Genomic DNA, 8,433 nt, shown 5'->3' with positions numbered 1-8,433 from the left:
TGTGATGGTTCGTGGTTCTGTATTTCTTCCAGTAGTACTTGAACATAGGTAAGATTACAACAGGTCAGGCATCAGTACCTGCTTAGATTCACGGTCCTTTGTATTTAAAAATTAGGGTTTTTTTTAAAAAAAGTCTTGTTGAAGATTTGTGGGGGGAAATTATACTCTGAACAAAATAGAAATGATGGTGCAGAGAGGAAGGTTTTTCTGAAAAAAGTTCGAGACATCCTTCTCTTTCTCTCTTCTTCTCAGCGGCCAAACACCATTGTTCCCCCCAGCTGCCCCCCATTTTTGGATGAAGAATGTCTGTTTTAAGCAGCCAAAACTAAACAGAATTAAGCTTCCCAGGTGGGAGCTGGGTTTCCTCAACGGGGAGCTGGAGTTGTCACCCAACAACCCCCTCCAGCAGTGCCTGGCTTGCTTTACCATTTCTGGAATCGGGTGATGAAAGGGCAAACCCGTCCTTTCTGTGGTGCCACACTGTTTGGAAGATGTTTTACTTGTCTGCCTAACCATAACCTACATCATGATAATTAATGAGTCAACACTTCTTTCTCCACATAACAGCAACTGGCTGGCAGTGGCTGGAAACAGGTAAGGCGCCCGGCTAGGCAGGAGGGTGACGGCACCCACGCAGACACCCCCGGTTCCCAGGGCTGACTCTGCACTCCCACCGCCCAGAGGAGTCTCCGCTGGGGGTGGCCACATCTTGCAATGTCGGGGGGATGCAGCTTATCCACCGGCTATGACAAAAACACCCAACCCATCAGCACGGCGGGGAAAAGAAGAGGCTTGAGAGTGAGAGGAAGTGGAAAAGATCAAGGCGAGAGCGCAAGGCGACAAGCTCACCACCGGAAAACAATAAAAATAAATACTCTCAGAAATAGCTTAACTGACATGCAAAGGAGGTCAAAACAGGCCCTCAAAATAATCTGGGGGGGGAAGGACGGTGTGTCTATGGTGGACACCGTGGTGCAGCCAGCAGATGTGCTGTGGATGGCAGTGGCAGGCAAGTGTTGGCCATCCCCTGGCCACCTCTGCATGCTGCCTGGCTCCCTGGCTTCTGACCTACAGGTCTCTGGAGGCTTTGGTCTCTTGGGAGCTGTGGAGTGCTTTGTGCTTCCCCCAGGGTGTCAGAGCGCACGAGACGATGCCAGCATCTCTTAGCCAGAGTTGGTGCAGGGGCTGTGCTGGGAGTGCGGGCGCTATTCCAGTTTGGCCCAGCCCCATTTGACCAACCATTCCTCTGGTGTGAACAAAAGCACTTGGGTCCTGTTTCACTTGCCCCAGCATAAATTCAGAACAACTCTGTTTAAATCAACAAAGGGACTACGCAGAAGAGAAAGGAGAATCCTATTCTCCAGGGTTTGCCTTGCTGGAAAGGACAACTGCTCTCAATTTGCCTTCATGAGAGTGTAAAGGTCTTAAGCTACGAAGGCACTTAGGCATGCTCTGACCCTTAAGCAAAGATAAGGCTCCTGAAGTCAGCATTGTCTTGCAGAAGGTTGCTCCTGTGCTTAGAGCTGAGCACACAAAGGCTTACCTGTGTTACATTCTAGGTGTGTTTCAGACTGCTGTGAGCACTGCAGCAGGGAGCAGGAGTAAGTTGTATGGGTCCATCCCAGCTCTGCTTCTGCCCAGAGGTGTGACTGATAGCCTGTCTCTGAGAAGGTTTGGTTTCCTGAAGCACCAAGCACAGCTTAGACATCACAGCTGGGGCACTGTCCCACCACAGGTCCAGAATAATGTCCTTCACTCCTGACACAATTAAAAAAAAAAAAAAATGCAGCGAAATCGTAACAAGCATGGCTGGATCTCCAGAGGAGTCCTTTGGACTAATCTGCCTAAACTTGCAAGACCTGGTTGCAGGCTTGCTGCTATTCTGGCGGCTTTCCAGCGTCCTGTGAATCAGGGAACACTGTGACTGCCACTCAAGGACAGAAAGCTGTTTAAACCATAATACCATATTCCCATCTGGTGCACTGAAATGCATGGATGCCCATGGACGTGTTATCCTTCATTCCCTCTATAATAGAGCATGTGATAGAGAGTTTTCTCCAAGGAGAAGCAGGGTGAGTGAACACAGTCAGGGAATGTCGTCGTGTATATTGAAAGTGTAAGAGGTAGGGCTAAGTACTAAGGATTAATTATTATAGCTGCTTAATGATGCTAGGGACTTTTAATATTATTATTTCTGTGTGTTAGCTGAGCCAGGGCCATGGCAACAGGAAGACAAGAGGACCACCTGCCTGGACCATGCCAATGAACGCTTATATATTGATCACAAAAGTCACAGGGACAAAATGCTGGGGAACGTGGGTCCTGGCTGGGCTGGGCTCCACCTTGGCTGGCAGCAGGGACCCCCATCCTCTGGGTCCAAACATTCTTGGTCAGAGCTGGGGGTACTTCCCATCCTAATGAAAGCAGGCTGCTCTCCTTGAAACAACTAGCCCAAAATGGCCAGTCCAGAGCCCTGATCCTGTAAAGACACCGATTACATCAGGACTTTGATACACTAAAACCCTGCTGTTTCTGTGCTCAAATTTTGCTGCCCTAGGTGATTAAATGAGACCAGAGGGAGCTGGACACTGCCTACTCTTTCTCCTTGAATTACCAACTGATGCTGAAGTAAAACGGAAGTAACAATCTCCTAAGTGTGAAAGGGCAACATTATTCTTTTTATTCATGGCTTCACAAAGCAAGAGAGAATTTTGCCCATGTGCTGAAGGAAGTTTAATAAAGGTTTAATTAAATGCCTCAATCTAGATTTAGACGTTTTCACTTCTGGTGTTAGAGCTTGAAGCTGTTAGTCATTAATACTCATCTCAGGTAACCTCCACCACCCTCAGCCCCTCACCTGACGCATGCACACACTTGAGAAAGATTGCTGATATCCTTTCTGAAAACTAATGAAATCACAGTGTGATATTTTGATTTCAAGGACATCAAAGTAATGCAAAATAATGATGGGATTGGGAGGCTCTGATACCGCTGCCACAATGCAGCTCTTCTTGTCTCTAGATCTGCAAGGACCTTGTGATGAAGATCCGAATCGTTCCTCCTCTGTTCAAGTCAGAGAAACTGAGGCACAGAGCATCGAAGAGATGCAACCCACAGGTCTGGGATAGAGTCCAGGCTTGAAGCCAGCGGTCCCTGCCCTGGGCTAGTCTAACAGTCATTGACCACACTGCTTCCTAGAAGAGAGAGGTGGGATCTGCCAGGGACTGGAGATCTCTCTGTATGTGTGTGTGTTTGTCTATGGGTACACAGGCTTTACAGAGAGAAGGATACCAGACACAACAACAAACAGAGGAAATAATTCTATGGTCATCTGGGAAAGCAGGTCCTGCTTTAGCTGGTTGGAGTTTAAAGGGCAGCAGTGGACACAGGAAAATGCTTTGTAAGGGCTGGAACGGTAACCAGATTTTTTCCTGAGATTATTTCACAATATTTGTAGTTCTTGTTTGCTGTGCAGGAGATTAGGCAGAAAGGCCTGATCCCTTCTTTGTCCTTTTAAGCAGAGGAGAGTGCTCCAGACCTGCAAGCAGGGAGAGCCCATGGTCAGGCCTGCTGCAGTAATCCACAAATTACTGATCTTCAGCAGAACAGAAAAGGGAATAGAAATGATTCTGTATATTCTAAAAGAGTCTTGTGGTAAGTGGAGGGATCATTAGCAAATCTCCGTGTGGGGCTGGCAGTTTACTGCTAACGAACAGAAGGCACAGGTCTCTTAATGTTATTAATAAAAGCAGCAAATGTTTCCTCTGCACCTCACCCTTACTAGTCTGAGTATGTCCAATTTTTGTTATGGGAAGAATGCCATGCCCTGATGAGGGCTGTTAGAGGGATCACCTATACATGCAGAGATCCCACTGCATCTGGAATAGGTTTGCCTGCTCCCCAGAGATGCTCTGGGTTGCCAGAAACCTGAAGCTCAACTAATCAAAAATCTCTTTTCCCTTCTTCCCCTTTCCCTTCAAGGCTGGCTATGCAGAGCTGCTGGAGTATGCCCAGCGCTCCTGGGACCCTGCCCCAAAGGCGATGGCTCCAGCTGGTGCTGGGGGTCGGAATGCACTGCACACCCCGGGACGAGGCAGAGCTTGAGGGAGATGCACAGCATGAAGTGTCGCACTTGCGGTCGCAGTTGCTGGGTGTCCGTGGGCTAGAAGCCTCTCTGGGTATCACAACAACTCTCTCAAGATGACTGTGCTGGTAGGAAGTGTGATATCAAGAGCATTGCCCCTGGAAAGTTGTGGGCAATAAGGCTCTGGGTTTGCTTCAGAGAGCTCCTCTCCTCCTCCCTCAGGACCGCTATGACTGAATCAACATGAACAGACTCAGCCTCTCAGCTAGTTTGCAGACAGGGAAACTGAGGCATGAAGAAAAGTGACTCACTCCATAGATATCTACCAGTCAGAAACTGGTCTACGGGACACAAGCCAAGAGAAAAGTCCTTGCAAGAAAATAGTTTTCCCTAAGCAAGGTAAGTAGTTTTCTTCAGGCACCCAAGCCAGGGGCAACCCCAGTAGCTTGCAAAAGTCCTCCAGAGCCTACAACCTCACCCTGAGCCTCTCCCAGCTGGCATGGCTGTGCAAACGCCTTGCGTAAGGGAAGAGGAGGTTGGGATGGTCCAGAGACTTCTTGCAGCCCACAGAGCAGGGGCAGGCATGCCTGTGTCTGGCCTTGGGCACCCAAGACATCGTTTGCTCTCTGTAGTGTCACCACAAGTGAACAGGCAGTGACTTCATAGGAATGGCCCCACAGCAGAGCAGGGACCTGCCTTCCTCACAGTCCCATGGTCCTTGTGCCTTCTCAAGGATTTCAAGGTCACTTAACGTCCACCACTGAGGCCAGAGGTGTTTTGGTATTCTGGGTCTTACCAGCAACCTTCGTCTCTTCTTGGGTTTAGTGCCAGCCCAAATCTCTGCTGGTGCCAACACTAATGCCAGCACAAATGCTCCACTGTTGCTGATTGCCTGAGGAGCCCAGGACTCGGGCCTTTCCCCTATCGGTTCCGCCACTACATCAATGTCTGCACTTGAACAAGAGCAGGGCACTCAGAGATACAACCAAATCCAAATGGGACTCTTGCCAGTAATGGAGAATCCATCGTGGCCCTCCAAGGCTGTGCCAGTGGTTAATTAAGCCTCCCGATAGAAACACACTTTATGCCTAATCTGCATTTGTCTGGCTTCAGGTTGTGGATGTTGGATCTTGTTTCACCTTCCAGGCCTGGCGTTATTCAACTCCTGTACCGTATCACCTCCCAGCAGGACTTCCCTGGGCCTGGGTTACCCTGGGTATCTCTTTTCCCTGCCCAGAAATGTTGCCTGGGTGGAAGATGAGGGCCTCAGACTTCCCTTTGACGTTTCGTATGCCAGGCAGCCCATTCAGAGCTGTGTGGGCACAGTAAGGGAGCTCACATGTTTCAACAGGGTTAGACTGACCATGCATGTCCTGTGGACATTGTGCACGGGCCCAGTCTGTTCCCCACACGTCGGACATGCTGGAGTCCCCCTCCAGCTTCTGCAGATGTCAGGACAGAGCTAAGGATGCACTGAGTGTTCTTCATCACGGGGCTTGGTTTTCTTTCTTTTCCTTCTCTGCACCCTCCTGAACCACCCTGTCCTTGATGGATGGGAAGAGGTACCCACCCAGCACGTGCTGGCTGCCACTGCCTGGCAGAGGGATTGCAGCTGTCTGGTTCACCCTCGCTTCTGGGTCCAGCTCCCACTCTCCTGCATCTCCTTCCTAACACCCTGCTCCTCCCGTGGGCAGTTCCTGGCTCCTGCTCTCTGCCTCTGCCTGGCTTCTCCCCTTGAAATGCAGCCATCGCCTTCACAGCGAGCCTGTGTCCTCAGGGGACACAGGCTGCTCAGCAGCGCGCGTGCCCCGATGGATTGATTTGGTTTGACTTCCTCCCGCGTATTTATTCAAGTTTCCTAGAAAGCCTTTTTCACTGGAGGCTTCCTAAACGAAGCCAGTGGCGTGTACACGCACGTGTACACAGGGGTCTGTGGGATGCGGAGGGGGGAGAGCTGAATCGCCAGCCCCTGCTGTTACCCCCAGTACTGCGATGCACTGTGCCAGCTCTGTGCATCCACGCAGCGAGGCCAGGAGGGATCTCGGCATTTGTGGAATGAGCATCTGGGAATGTGCATCTGATCTTCAGACCACGTGAACGGGGGGCTAAAAATAATAACCAACTGCCGCTCCATTCCTCGGCAGCATCTGGGGGAGTTTGTGTAGGGAGGAGCAGCCATCAACCTCTAACACCACCCAGCAGCATCCCTCTGCTCCGCAGCCTGGGTTTGTGAATATAAAAAGGGTCAAAGGCTACAAGCTGATTGTTTTTTAAAAGGGTTTCCCTCGGGGAGGGCTGTGTTGTGGATCTTCTCTTACCTCACCCATCTGCTGCTGACCTGCCCTATAAAAAGATGCCCTGCTTTTGCACTTGAAACCTCATTTGCCCTTTGCAGAGGAGCTGACACAAGTGCCCACTGCATCAGCGAAAAGGTGACAGCGTTACAGAAGGCAGGCTGTGAAGACCATCCCTGTGAGTACAGGTGGAGGCCACATTTTGAGAGCAGTCAATGCTTTCCCCTGCTACAGAGTTGAGCAGAGTCCGGCTGTAGCAGATCTGCAAGACTGCTGGTAGGAATAGTCACTGCCTTACCAATGTGATTTTGCACTTCTTTCAATCATCAGCTTTAGCTGTGTCACTCCCTCTGCAGTGACACTGACCAACTGTGGGCAACAGAGTCAAAGAAGAGTCACCTGTGGTGACAGCTTTGTTTAAGCTTGCTTATTCTGTTGGGTTTCTTTTCCTCTCTCCTAATCCAAAAATATCTTTACCCAGAGATTTTTTTCTATGAGTAAATACCATTTCCAACCAAGGAACAGCAGCAGCAGCATATGCATCAGGTGCTGCACACCTAGGGGACAAAAGCTCAGCAGAGTCCAACACAGCTCACACCTAGGTTCACTCTGGTCCTCTGCAGGGGCTGGACAGCTCTAGAAAAGCAGAGTATGGTTAAACCTCCCTGCGTCTGTTTTTTTCCTCTGTAAAATCAAGTTTGTGTCACTCCTTTACTTCTTGGTGGAAGGTTGGGGAATCCTGCCACAAGGCTGCAGACAGCAGTGCAGCTTGGTTGTGGTCTTCGGTGGATGCTGGCTCAGCCCCGTGCAGTGTTTCCATCTTCCCTTTATTCATCCTTCAACAAGTCCTGCTGTCCCAGGAGACACAGCAATGGCCAAGGACTGAGTGGTTTCCTCTCACAACCTACAGATCAGAGAGATGGGCAAGCCATAGGAGCTGCCAAACAAGGGCAGAAAGTTTCCTGCTGGCACCAGGAGGAACAGGAGTGGGGAAGGTATTTGGGAGCACAGCATTCCCACAACAGCTTTCTTGCAGGTTCCCTGGCTCCCCAGATCTACTGCTGTAGCATTTCACTCTTGTAGATGGGGTAATGCCCCCAGGGCTGGGCAATTTGTGGCTTGTGGGCTGCCTGTGGTTCACAGGCTGTTTAAAGCCGGTTCTTGTGCCAGGTGAGCCGCAGTGACTGGCAGGTGGGCTGCTGCGTAACCCACATCCCTGGCTGGGAGGCAAAGGTGGCAGACACACCAAAAATTGTATTGCTGCATTACACAGCCACTGAATGCCTGTCCCTCCTGCTCCACTGGAAAGCCAGAGGAGCCCTGGAAGCATTAACTTCTTCCAGCATCATACACATGGGTTGGCATCTTTGGGATGACACCATTGCCATGCAACGAACATGAAGGTGCGTCGGCTGTAGCCTAGTTTCTGCCAAGAGTGAGGTCAAAGTAAGACTTGCTCTGTGGAGCAGAGGTGTGTGTGGTGGTGGGAGAGAAGCCGTGCATTGCAGAAGGGAGATGGGAACACCAGGCTGCAGCATTTGGCTTTCCCAATGGGTAGGAAAAAGACTGGCTGGGTTGAAGCTGCAACCACCACTAGGATGTGCTGAGACCGTCCCCGAAATCCTTGTGTGAAATTAGGTCTCCTGGGAAGCCAGCCCAGAACACGGGGTATATAATACCCTGCCTGACTGGCAGGTAATTGGCAGCTTGAGTCATACCTGGGCAAGGTGTCCCCAGGCTGCGATAGACTCCCAGCTTGGGTGGGTCAAGGTGCAATTGCCAGGTTCTGTGCCCCAAATTTTGAGGCAGGCCTGGATGCATCACTGGCAGAAGGCCGTGTGGGGCAGAAGATGACAGCTAGCAGCCTGCTGGAGGAGACCTGGCTTGGCAGGGAGATCAAGGCTTTGGGAGTGGGAAGGAAAAGGAGAGGAACGAGGAATGAGAATTGGGCTGGGGTGGGGTGTGGGAAGCAAGGCTGAAAAGAAATATCTGAGAGTCTTTCTGTGGGAGGATGAGAATTGGATTCCCTGGAGCTGGCAGACCCATTGAGCCCTG

The sequence above is a fragment of the Falco punctatus genome (assembly GCF_963210335.1).
Source record: "Falco punctatus genome assembly, chromosome: 13".
NCBI lineage: Eukaryota > Metazoa > Chordata > Aves > Falconiformes > Falconidae > Falco > Falco punctatus.
Note: the sequence above shows the minus strand (reverse complement) of the source record.